Source organism: Narcine bancroftii, chromosome 5 (genome assembly GCF_036971445.1).
Source record: "Narcine bancroftii isolate sNarBan1 chromosome 5, sNarBan1.hap1, whole genome shotgun sequence".
Classification (NCBI taxonomy): Eukaryota; Metazoa; Chordata; class Chondrichthyes; order Torpediniformes; family Narcinidae; genus Narcine; species Narcine bancroftii.
The window spans coordinates 175803126-175817420 of NC_091473.1; positions in this window are offsets into that span (position 1 = coordinate 175803126).

A 14295-nucleotide genomic window follows, 5' to 3' on the forward strand; every position below is an offset into this window, starting at 1 on the left:
TAGCTGAAGAACCCATACAGGCTGTGGGCTGTTGGCAACTTGTAGTTGAAGGACTTACAGCTGTCAGGGGGCTGCTGGACACAGGTTCATGGGAAGCAGATATCAGAACTGGATTTGAAAGGGTGCTGAGGGTATGAAGAGCTCTCAAAGGGCCTCTGGAGCTGAAAGGTTCCTGATTGTATTGGAAGTTTTAGATCCGGAGCTCATGTTTCCAATGGATTGAACAGGAGTCTGCGAGGTTGCAGAGGCTGTGAGGTGAATCCATGGACACTTAGTGTCTCTGAAGGGACTCTCTTTTTCTCTTATTATTGGGTGCCAGGCAGTCCTCATGGCAACTCTTTGTTTGCCTGTACAGCAGGGAAAAGTTGGAGTATATTGTGCAATTACATGTTTAATGTAATTAAATGGTAGGCTATTGAGATGTGCAGAGCAACAAAGGGATTTAGGAGTTGTGGTAAATAGTACCCTCAAGGCTGATACTCAGGTAGATGGTGTGGTGAAGAAGGCATTTGGAATGTTGGCCTTCATAAATCGGAGTATTGAATTCAAGAGTAGGGAGGTTATGATGAAATTGTACAAGGCATTGGTGCGGCCAAATTTGGAGTACTGTGTACAGTTTTGGTCACCAAATTATAGGAAAGATATAAACAAAATAGAGAGAGTGCAGAGAAGGTTCACGAGAATGTTGACAGGATTTCAAGATTTGAGTTACAGGGAAAGGTTGTGCAGACTAGGGCTTTTTTCTCTGGAGCGTAAAAGACTGAGGAGGGACTTGATAGAGGTGTTTAAGATTTTAAAAGGGACAGACAGAGTAAATGTTGATAGGCTTTTTCAATTAAGAGTGGGGGAGATTCAAACCAGAGGGCATGGTTTAAGATTGAAGGGGGAAAATTATAAGGGGAACATGAGGGGAAATTTCTTTACGCAAAGGGTGGTAGGGATATGGAATGAGCTTCCGGCAGACGTGGTTGAGGCGGGATCATTGGTTACATTTAAGGAAAGACTGGATAGTTACATGGAGAGGAGAGGACTGGAGGGGTATGGACCGGGTGCTGGTCAGTGGGACTAGGAGGGTGGGGATTTGTTATGGCATGGACTAGTAAGGCCGAACTGGCCTGTTCTGTGCTGTAAGTGGTTATATGGTGACAATAAAATAAATGTTTGGAACCTTTGGAAGATGGAGGCAAACCTGGAAGAGAATTTGAAAGAAATATGTTTTCTGTCTTTGTCTTTTCATGAGGTAGAGATCTGTTACTGTTGAAAAGTCTGAATACTGGGACTGGGAATTGAAGTCCAACTCTTTCATTAAATGGAACACAGATTTTGTTTTAGATTAAAACAAGGACAGGAGCCTTTGGCATCAATTTTGAATCCCATTCAAACCACGTGTTTATTTGCATTACATCAGGCTGATTTTAGATGAAAGCATTTCTACTTCTGATCCTATCTCAATGATGCAATAATAATAAATCATTATCGTAGGTCAAATAAAAGTACTCACTCTAATTTTAATATAATACATGAAGTACCATCAATAAAGGCTGAGTAGTGAAACAATCAGGCTTTTAATAGCTAAAGACCGGAACACTATCAAACAACCATCCAAAAGTAAAAGGGTGGCATGCAAGGGCTATAGGTGGGATTGGTCTCGGGAGGCGCGTACAGTCAGTAGCAGGCAATGGCAGTATAACAGTGGGTTACCACAATGCATATGACAAATTTGTAATGAGGCATCCTTGGTAGGCCGAAGTCCTATTCTTTATTATTGATGAGTATATTTGCTCCTTAATTTTTTTTCCGTCCTGTCAAATTTCAGGTCCAAAACTACCCCCATATATGACTGAAATGTTATTTAAAAGGTTCTAAAAAAATTTTTATTAATTACAGGTGTTCTTCAATTTAAAAATGTTTGATTTACAAATTTTTACTCTAATGCCATGGACTCTTTAGATATGTACTCTCCATCTATGACTCCTTTTCATGATTCAATATGATCTGCCTTCAGTACATTTCCTACTTTGTCCAATGCCATTTTGTCTTCATCAAGATCGTTAACATCACGGAGCTCTCTTTATTATCAGGATTCATCACAATGTGTATATTTCGATATTGTTTCAAAATGCCGCAACGGGTCTGAGGATTACACCTCGTAGAAGTCACAGAAAACTGTAAGTATTAATCCTAAAGTGGATGAATTTTATAGAAGAGAAAGCAGTGAGTGTCTGGACATAAGCTGTTCATTATATATCTTGAAGGATCCACAGTCGAACGATCCTTAATAAAATTGACAAAATAAAAGCTAGTGCAGAATATTTCACTGCTGGAATTGTCATGCATGTTTTAAATGGCTGCGATGTTACAATTAAGAGTATGAGAAAAGGATTAAAAATTTGGTCAGAAGAATAAAAACAACTGCATGTGCCTCAGGGTATGGCAATGATCCAGGGGAAAAAAAGGCAATACTTGAAAGAATCTCAGGTGACTGGTGGATTTATTTGAGCGTGCCAAGGTATTGAAAGCCAGATATAGCAGGTTTGAACATGCAAATGTGGATAAATTCATCTTGTAGAGAGGCAGCAAATATGCTAATCGTTTGCAGCAAAATATTTTCCCCAAGTGGCCGAAACAAATAATTGAGGGAAGTGTCTACTCTCTGAAACAAATATTTAACCTGGATTAGTCGTGGAGTTCAATAGCATGGTAACAGAATCTTCAGCCCATCTTGTCCATGCCGATCAAGCTCGTTCTGCATTCAGCCCATAAGCCTCTGAACCTTTCGTATCCATGAACCTGTCTCCAATATCTTTTGAATGTCACACATATCCCTGATTCTACAACATCCTCTTGCAGCTTGTTCAATGTAACCACTATCCGCTGGGAGGTAATGGGCATTGGGACCTCAAAAATCTCTGAGAAGTGACAGTTAGGTTGCAAGTGAGGTGGAGTTGATTGAAGAAAGCAAGGATGATTTGGAAGAGTTATTGGCTCACTCTAAATGAAATGTTTTGTACATTTCTCAAAGGAGCTTCATGAGATGGGAAGGGGAAGAGCTGTTCAGTTATCTATGAACACCTTTTATTAAAAGTTTCAGTCATCAGAATCCATTCCAAGAACATCCCCTGCCATCAATCCATCAAGCTTCACTACCACCACCACCACCACTACTCTCGCCAGTGACAACTCTGCTTCTACCACCATGACTTGTAAAATCCATCATTATCATTTATATACAAAAATTCAAGATAAGAATAGAGGAGACCACTTGGACCTCCATGGCAACATTTTGCTCTCTTGTTTACCAAGGATCTGCCTCAACTGGTCTTTGTGGAAGAGAGTTCTTAAAAACTGACAGCCACCTATGAGAAAAAATAAACTTCACCTCATCCCTTACTTCAATAGGCAAGACCTTATTTTGTAACCCATAATTTGAGATTCTCCCACCAATGGAAATATATTCTTTACATCTACCTACTCAAAACATTTCAGTAACTTAAATGCATCATTTAGTAAATACCCTGTATGTATTTTAAAAATTAATTTATGATGTAACTTTTTCTAAAGATACATATTAGATATACTTTTAAATACAGGTACTCCCCGATTTGAGACCTAAGTAGCTTATGACCGAATTTTTAAAAAATATATAAAGGAAAAAATATAAAATTTATGCAGTTTACGTTGTATTTAACAAACTATAATAGGGATACAGGGCATGGAAGAGTCAAAATGTGCATACTTACCTTGTTAGTCGGCATCCCAGGGTCCTTAGGCATCCTTGATTCCTGTGCACATGCGCGAGTCTTCGGTTGGTGCATGTGCGGTGGGTTCGCGTATTGGAGTTCGGTCGGCAGATGGGCAAGAGTTAAGGGCCCTGATGATATTGAAGTAGCGCCCTTAACTCTCACCCATGTGCCGACCGAACTCCAATATATGAATCGATGGTGCATGCACCAACCGAAGACTCACGCATGCGCACGGGAATCAAGATGGCCGCACCCAGCCTATGGACCCCGGGACCCCGACTAACAAGGTAAGTACACACATTTTGGCTCTTACATGCCCTGTATCCATGCTATAGTTTGTCAAATTCAACATTTGATTAAAAGGTTTGCTTTAAGACTTTGGTACTCCACACGCGTGGGCAAAATTCTGAATTGCATCCATTTTGAGATACGACTGATCCTTCTATTCCATTTATGGTTGTAAGATGGGGAATACCTGGTATTCAGGTTTTGATTGAAATTCATAAGCTGTTGAATGCAAAACCTAGTAAACTGACTAGTTTGTGATTATTGGATTTATCCCTCCACCTTTGTTATTTGAACAGTGATGTGACATGTAGTTTTCCAATACTCATGAATCTATAGAAGATTATGGCCAGGATCTCTGTTATTTCCTCCCTTAATTGTCTCAGTATCCCAGGTTGCATTTGTATCCATTTTAAGTTCAGCTCGCCTTCTATTTTGATTTCGATTTTGGGCCTATCCATTATCTTAATTACACCTTCTTTTGCTAAGTTTCCAGCAGAATCTTATTTTATTTTCATATGGTCCACTCATCCATGCATAGATTTCCTTCTTTGTATCTATAACACTTTACAATCTTTCTGTTTACATGGCTATGGTATATTTTTAATTCATTTTTATATATTCCCTTCATTCTCTTGGGAATATATTTAAATTGCAGTTGAACCATCTGCACTTAAAAACTTCCCATTATTCAATTAGTTTTGAATGCCCAACTTTAAATCCAATTTACCAAGCCACATCTGTTCTCATCCCATTGAAACTGGCTTTTTTCCAATAAATTACTTTTTTCCAAGGGGTGGCCTATATAATTTCCCACAGCTATTCTAAATCATATGATATTATGGTCACGGCTTCCCAGAAGTTGCTCCGCAGCTTTTTGCTCCATTTGGCCTGGCTTGCTTCCCAGAATTAGGTCCAGCTTTGGGCTTAGGTCCACTTCCTCTTGAGGCCAGAAAAGTACTGATCAAAAACTTTTCCTGAACACTTTTTCAAAACTCTTACCCCTCTTTGACCCTTACGTCTTGCTGTCCCAGTCTATATTTGTTTGATACCCCTTGTAACATCATGGTATAGCTGAGGAGGAAATAAAGGCAAAAAACAAACACTCTGATCTCATATCACAGATGAATGACTGATAAAGACATAAATCAAGTCATAAAATTCAACAGTAAGTCCAAAAGCTGCAACACCCTATATTCTTTTGTCTATATTCACATTCTCCATTCATTCATTGATCAGATAACCTTGTTTACACTTTATCTCAATGGCCATCCCAGCTTTATCTGACCAAAGACATCCCACACCTTCCCAGAAGTTTAACAAGCCTCATTTAGCTTCTTCCAGTTTGAACAAAGGGTTTTCAGCTTGAAACACAAACTCTGTTTCTATCTCCACCCTTGTGACCCGACAAGCTGAGGATATCCAACTTTTCCTGTTTTATCTTGAATTCACTCCTTGATCTTGTGGATAGCAAAGAAGGTTGACAGAGGATACAATAGGATCAGTTGGAAATATGGATGGAGAAATAGTATATAGAGTTTAATCTGTGATATGATATGAGAATTTATTGTCATATACATAAGAATCAAAAGTATTACTTGCTGTAGCCATACAGGTACATAAGATACGCCAACTACAATAGTATAAATTCAATTATTGTGGACGTTGAGCTGTGCAGCGAATGAAAGAAAAACCACACAGAAGCTGTGAGTGAGCTGAACCAACCAACTGACTTCACTGCGACTCTCTGAGAGCTTATCAGCAACCCCCATGATCCCTTGCACCCCCCCCCCCCCCCAACCGGGACCATTGTGATGTCAGCCCAGTCCGAGCCTGCACCTCCGTGACCCAGTTCACTTGCAAATCAGTGCAGCTCACTACAAGACCTCCCCCCACCCCCTCACCCCCCAAACCGGTGTTCAGAGGTGCCAAGTCCACAGTTCATAACAGTTCGTACATTTGGGAGGACAACTTCTCCACCATGGAGCTGGAACAATTACTAGTTGGTCGAGGTCAAGGTGTGCTGGTTTGAGGCTGTCGACCATGAACGCTTCCTGCCTATCCCCAATGCCCAAAAGGCATGTAGTCCCGTTGTGTCATAACACTTTGTATGGACCTTCATATGGCCACTGAAGTGGCGTCCGGTGCATGCCTCTCCTTATGAAGATGTAATCGCAATCTTTAAGATCCTTTGGGATGTAGGATGGAGCTGGATCATGGCATGACTTTGGTATAGGGTTCAAGGTGCTCACCTCGCGAAGTCGCGTTAGCAGCGCCATAGGTGTTTCCTCCTGGCTGTAAGCCGCTGGCACAAATTCTCCCAGGACTGTCAGCGGGGCCCCATAGATGAGCTCAGTGGAGGATGTGGCCAAATCCTCCTTTGGCTCTGTGCAGATGCCAAGGAGCAACCAAGGCAGCTTGTCCTCTGGGCCTCGGAGTCGTGCCATGAGGGCTGCCTTCAAATGCCAATGGAACCTTTCCATCAGGCTGCTAGACTATGGGTGGAAGGCCGTGATGTGAAGTTTGCCCGCCTGTCCGATGTGATATTGGAAAGAAGTCCGAAACGGGCTATTCAGTTGGCGATGAGGCCCTGCCGCAAGATATTATGGAAGTGTCTGAGAGCGGGACAGTTTCCGGCCATCTAGTGAACCTGTCCATCATTGTGAATAGGTATATGATGGTTCTGGAAATTGGCAGCAGCCCAACGATATCCATATGGACATGGTCAAAAACTGACATTTTTCTGGGTTGATGGCTAGGTCGTAATCGCTAATTGTTGGTATAGTAGATGCAGGTGTGTTAGGTGCTCCGTTACAAATGACTGGCAGGAAGGACTGAAAAGGGGCTTTCACATACCTCTGCACCTTGAATATCTGACAGTGTAGGCAAGTTTTGGCCCAGTGGCTGTCCAGTTTACACGGGCAATGCCACGTGAATCTGTCTGCGACCAGTTGAGTTGCCACCCAGATGGATGGGTGGGTTAACCCATGTAGCGCGTCAAAGACACAATTACTCCATGTAGCTCAGAAAGGTAGGGAAAGGAAGAGGAGGGCAATAGTGGTAGGGGACTCCATAGTTAAGAGGACAGATAGGGGATTCTGTGGACGCAGCAAGGAGAACCGTATGGTGGTTTGCCTCCCTGGTGCCAGGGTCCGGGATGTTGCTGCTTGTGTCCTGGATATCCTAAAGTGGGAAGGACAGGAGCCAGAGGTCGTGGTACATGTAGGTACCAATGACATAGAGAGGAATAGAGAAGCGGACCTAAAAAGTGAGTACAGGCAGTTAGGTAGGGAGTTAAAAAGAAGGACCGCAAAGGGGGTAATCTCTGGATTACTCCCTGTGCCATGTGACAGTGAGAATAGAAATAGAATGAGGTGGAGGATTAACACGTGGCTGAAGGGGTGGAGTAAGGGGCAGGGTTTCAAGTTTCTGGATCACTGGGACATTTTTTGGGGAAGATGTGACCTGTACAGTAAGGACGGGTTACACTTAAATCCCAGGGGGACCAGAATCCTGGTAGGGGTATTTGCTAGGGCTACTCAGGATCCTTTAAACTAGAATGTTTGGGGGGAGGGAGCAAAATAGTACAGAGCAGTAAGGAGAAGGTTAGAATGCAAACAAAGAAAGTTTATAGTAAGTATTTGAATATGGATGGGCAGGTGATAGAGAAAGGAAATGCTCTGGAAGAAGATGAAGGGCAATTGGCAGGAAAAGGAAATAATGTTGTTATTAAAGATGAGGGAAAACAGGGATTAAGAATTGGGAAATCTCTGAAATTCATATATTTTAATGCCAGGAGTATTGTAAAAAAGGTGGATGAGCTGAAGGTGTGGATTGATACTTGGAAGTATGATGTGGTAGCGATTAGTGAGACATGGTTGCAGGAGGGATGTGATTGGCAGCTGAATATCCCTGGGTTTCGTTGCTTTAGGTGTGATAGAGTCAGAGAGGCAAGAGGAGGTGGTGTTGCATTGCTTGTCAGGGAGAATATTACAGCGGTGCTTAGGCAGGATAGATTAGAGGGCTCGTCCACGGAGGCTATTTGGGTGGAACTGAGGAGTGGGAAAGGAGAGGTTACACTTGTAGGGGTGTATTATAGACCACCCGGAGGGGACCGAGACCTAGAGGAGCAAATCTGTAGGGAGATAGTGGATATTTGTGATAAGCACAGGGTTGTAATTATGGGAGATTTTAATTTTTCACATATAGATTGGGAAACACATTCTGTGAAAGGGCTGGATGGGTTAGAGTTTGTGAAATGTGTGCAAGATAGTTTTTTACAACAATATGTAGAGGTGCCGACCAGAGAAGGAGCAGTGTTAGATCTACTGTTGGCATGATGGGTCAAGTGACGGAGGATAGTGTTGGCGAGCACTTCGGGTCCAGTGATCATAATGCCATCAGCTTCAATGCCATTATGGAAAGAGAGAAGTCAGGGCCAAGGGTTGAGGTTTTTGATTGGGGAAAAGCTACATTTGAGGAGATGCGAAAGGACTTACAGGGTGTGCATTGGGACAATTTGTTTTATAGGCAGGATGTAGTCGAGAGATGGAAGTCTTTTAAAGATCAGATGTTGAGAGTGCAAAAGCTTTATGTTCCTGTTAGGTTAAAAGGAGGGGCAAAAGGTTTGAGAGAGCCGTGGTTTTCAAGGAATATTGGAAAATTGGTTCGAAGAAAAAGGGAGGCGTACATTAGGTATAAGAAGCATGGAATTAAGGAGATGTTTGAAAAATACATTGAATGTAAGAGGAATCTTAAGAGAGGAATTAGGAAAGCTAAAAGAAGGTACGAGGAGACTATAGCAAGCAGGGTGAAAATTAATCCAAAAGGGTTCTACAAATATGTTAATGGTAAAAGGAAAGCGAGAGACAAAATTGGTCCCTTAGAGAATCAGAGCGGAAAACTGTGTGTGGAGCCTAGAGAAATGGCGGAGATATTGAACAGTTTCTTTTCTTCGGTATTCACCAAGGATAAGGATATTGGGATATGTGAGATAAAAAAAAGCAAATTGGGTAAATATGGAGAATATAGTGATTACGAAAGATGTAGTGTTAGGGCTTTTGAGGAATATAAAGGTGGATAAGTCTCCGGGACCAGATGGGATCTTCCCCAGGACATTGAGAGAAGTAAAGGAGGAAATAGCAGAGGCTCTTACGGTAATTTTCCAAATGTCATTAGAGATGGGGATAGTGCCGGAGGATTGGCGTATTGCGCATGTGGTTCCGTTATTTTAAAAGGGTTCAAGGAGGAAGCCTGGCAATTATCGGCCTGTAAGTTTGACGTCTGTGGTAGGTAAATTAATGGAGAAAGTTCTTAGAGATAGTACTTATAAATATCTGGATAGACAGGGTCTGATCAGGAGCACTCAACACGGATTTGTGGGCGGAAGGTCCTGTTTGACCAATCTGATTGAATTTTTTGAAGAGGTGACTAGGAATGTGGATGAGGGTAGCGCGGTGGATGTTGTCTATATAGACTTCAGTAAGGCCTTCGATAAGGTACCACATGGAAGGTTAGTTAGGAAGGTGCAGTCTTTAGGTATAAATTTTGAGATAGTCAAATGGATTGAACATTGGCTGAAAGGGAGAGGCCAGAGAGTGGTAGTGGATAATTATCTGTCAGGTTGGAGGCCGATGACCAGTGGTGTGCCTCAGGGGCCCATTGTTGTTCGTTATATACATTAATGATCTAGATGATGGGGTGGTGAATTGGATTAGTAAATATGCAGACGATACTAAGATAGGTGGAATAGTGGATAATGAAGAAGGTTTTCAAGGATTGCAGAGGGATTTGGGCTGCTTAGAAAAGTGGGTTGAAAAATGGCAGATGGAATTTAATTCTGATAAGTGTGAGGTGCTTCATTTTGGTAAGAAGAATCAGAACAGGACATACATAGTAAATGGGAGAGCATTGATGAATACAGAAGAGCAGAAAGATTTAGGAGTAACGGTACATTGTTCCCTGAAGGTAGAAACTCATGTGAATAGGGTGGTGAAGAAGGCTTTTAGTATGCTGGCCTTTATCAATCATTGCATGGAATATAGGAGTTGGGAAGTGATGTTGAGATTGTATAAGGCGTTGGTGCGGCCTAATTTAGAGTTCTGTGTGCAGTTCTGGTCGCCTAATTATAGGAAGGATATAAACAGAGTGGAGAGAGTGCAGAGAAGATTTACCAGAATGTTACCTGGGTTTAAGCATCTAGAGTACAGGGAGAGATTGGGCAAATTAGGTCTTTATTCTTTGGAGCGTAGAAGGTTGAGAGGGGATTTGATAGAGGTATTTAAGATTATGAAAGGGATAGACAGAGTGGATGTGGATAGACTATTTCCGTTAAGAGTAGGAGAGATTGAAACAAGAGGACATGAGTTAAGAGTTAAGGGGCAGAGGTTTAGAGGTAACATGAGGGGGAACTTCTTTACTCAGAGAGTGGTAGCGGTGTGGAATGAGCTTCCGGGAGAAATAGTGGTGGCAGAGTCAATTTTATTATTTAAGAAAAAGCTGGACAGGTATATGGATGAGAAGAAGGTGGAGGGTTATGGTCGTTGTGCAGGTAGGTGGGACTAGAGAGGAGTGTTTGGTTCGGTGTGGACTAGAAGGGCCTAATGGCCTGTTTCCATGCTGTAATTGTTATATATGTTAGAAAAGGGATCAAAAGAATAGAAAATTGTTTTTCAGGAAATAAATTATTATCTTTTGAACAAATGAAGTACAAATATGGTATAACTCACAGTACAATGTTTGCATACCACCAACTGAAAAACTACTTGAAGGACAAATTGGGAAGCAGGCTGAGGTTACCAGAAGGAAACAGTTTTGAATATGTGATTACAGACACAATGATAATTAAAAGATTTATAACAAACATGTACATCAAATTGCAAGAGAAAGAGAACGATGAAATAAGCTGTAAACCCAAACAAAAGTGGGAACAAGATCTAAACATAAAGATAAAGAATGAAACATGGGAAAAGCTATGCTCCGGAACTATGAGAAATACAATAAACACGAGGTTATGCATGATATAATATAATTGGTTACACAGGCTATACACCACGCCCCAAAAGTTAAATAAATGGGACCCAACAGTATCAGACAGATGTTTTCACTGTAAGGAGGAAACGGGAACAACAGTACATGCAATTTGGGCATGTGAGAAAGTGGAAAAGTTTTAGGAAGACCTAAATAAAATCACAAAAAGCAACATACCAAAAAATCCAGAGATCTTTCTTCTAAGTAATACAAGAAGTAAAGAACTTGTCCTCGATTTGAATGGAGCACAAAAAAGATTTATTATGATAGCCTTAGCTGCTATTATGTCAACCTGGAAATCAGAAGATAGCCTGAGAGTACAGCAATGGTACATAGAAATGAATAAATGTATTCCATTGGAAAAAAATAACATAATTTAAGAAATAACATCACAGTATTCGAACAAATTTGGGAACCATACATGGAACACAACAGAGAAGTCCTACCACGGACCTCCACCCGCTAAAATGACAGAAGGAGAAGAAGACGAAATGAACTGACCCAGCGTATAAAAGCAGATGACACAATTTTGTTGTTTATTTTCATTGTGTGATGACATTGTTTCATGGGTTTAATGTATCATATATGTTGAACGTTGAGTGGGTGGGGAGGGGGGTGGGAAGGAGGGAAGGAAGGGAGTGGGGAAAAGGGGAGAAAATGACACTGTATATTCAAGAGGGAAAGGTTTATGTGTATTTTGGTCAATGTGGTTCATAGTGTGAAAAATTTAAAAAAATTAAAAAAAAGAAAGGTGCTCTATAGGGGAGAATGGATAGGTACTTCCATAGATAGCAAGTGAAAGGCCACAGGTGAAAATGGGGATAAGGTGAGACCTGCTAAGATGTGTAGACCAAGACTTGGATTTGGAAAATGATGTGCATGGAGCCACAGAGTGAAAGGTATCTGGGGAATATCTAGAAGAGCAATCCTTACGTGAACTGGAGTCAATAGATGATGGAGTTAAGTGGACTCATTTAAGCCCAGAGGTGTCAAAATAATGAATAAGTATTTTGGCTGGAGTGGCTGTGAGAAAGGGAGGCCAAGTAATCTCCATTTGCCTAGAGGAGTGCAGGTCCAATAACACTTAAAAAGGCTGACACCATGCGTGAATCGGGACTCCTTCATCACTCTCACATGCATTCCTCCATCACCAGTGCACACCAGCTGTCATGTTTAATTTAGAAGGGCATTGAAAAGACTCTTAGACACATGGATGTAAGAAAAATTGAGGGTTATAGGTGTGAGGTAGGGGAAAACTAGATGATTGTGCAATAGGTTTACAAAGGTTGGCACCACATTGTGGGCCAAAGGGCCTGTACTTTGATGTAATGTTCCAAATTCTATGTATACTTTCAATAAAATCTATTGCAATACTCACCTTGGTTATTCTGACAGTAACTCTCAATCATAGCCTCTCTCACCAAGAAGACAAGAGAGCAGGCAAATAGGAGCACTGCCAATGACCAATTTCCCTCTGGACTTCCCACAGTTCGGACTTGGAAATACATTGTCATTCCTTCATGGCCACTGGGTCTACATACCGGAAAAATAAATAACCTTCCACAATAGCTTCCTGAAGTCAGCTTCACCAAAAAAGGTCTGCAACAATTCAAGAAGGTGGCAACATCTTCTCAAGGTCGATTATGGATGAGCAATAAATGTTGGGGTGGTGATGCCCAGATCCGGAAAAATTCTTTCCAATAGTAGTTGCTGACTGCCACACCTGATGTAATAAATTTCAACAGTTCAAATATGGAAGCTGAGTATGATCTGCAGTTGATTGACTTGCCTCAACAATTGTTTTATCAGTTTGCATTGCAACTGACATTGCTACGTTTTGGCACAATCAAGCAAACGAAAAACTCAGTCTCTTCCCAGTTTTTGTATCTTTTAGCCCAAAATATGAAGCTGCTCATGGTAATTGGGATTAGATTGTGATGTTGTTGGGGGGTGGGGTGGGGGCGGGGGGGGGGGGGTGCATTAGAATGATTGCAGAAATTTCATTTTTGTGTAATAAGAGACATTATTTATGTTTTTGACCAGGCTATTGAGAAAGCAGATGGGGTGAAGCACTACTTTTAACTCTGCTACATGGTTGAGGGTTCTTAATGATTAACAATGAGCAAAATCTAGTTTTAATCCTCTTCTTAAAATTACCTAATTTTAATGAACATTTTAAACAATGTCCACACATTTATTTCAATTACATAAGCTATTCTGTGGAACACTGTATTCTTTAGTCTCCTAGGTTTACTGTTATTGCAAACATTGCCATGGTGATCCAAAGCTTGATTTCCCTCCTGCTGCTACAGTAACTGCTAAAATTAAAAACATATTTCAATAAATGTGAACCATGATTTTTGGACAGTTATGTGGCTTGACTTACAAAATTCTGGCCAGTTAAAACTGCTGCCACATTTCACAGTCATACATGAGTGGTAAAATCCAACTGCAAGGACAATATAATTACTTCTATATTTCTCCAAATTAATAATGTCCTAAGTTGCTTCTTTTTTTTGCTGCTGCATTATTCTTCTCTCCCTGTGGTTTTCTTTAATTTTATCACGTTCCTGTCTCTCACCTAATTCACTATTCGGTGTAAGCTTGGTTCGATAGCTGGTTTGCTTCACAGCATACAGTATACGCTAAATAAAGGGCATTGTGATTTGTAGAGAGCATTGGGGGTCAGCATTGAGAAAGGACAGACACAGCTAAAATAGTGCTCCGATCAAATTAACTTTTTTTAAAATTTAGAGACACAGCACGGTAACAGGCCCTTCGTACCCACGAGTCTACACTGCCCCAATTCACCCACTAACCCCATGTCTAGAATGTGGGAGGAACCCGTTGCTTGCGCTGTAATAGAGATGCTTACCTCGATGCTAACTGGGCTATCCCTAAATTTGATGTACAGTTAAAATCCCCATTATCCGGAATTCAAGCAACTGGTAGTCTCAAGCAATCTGCAAAAAATTTGCAGAAAATAAATAGGTAAGTAATATGAATGTTTAAAATTGGCGCCTACTAGCAGTCAGTTCAGCAATCCACACAACACACAATCTCAAGCAATTGGCAAATTCACTTATCTGGCATATACCAATCTCCATAGGTACCGGATACTGGGGATTTTACTGTAATATGCTAATCAGAGAACTATTCCTGAACTGTCATTTTAAACAAATTAACAATGGAATGCAATGTTTCAGGAGTATATGATTAATTTGGATTTCAGGGAAAT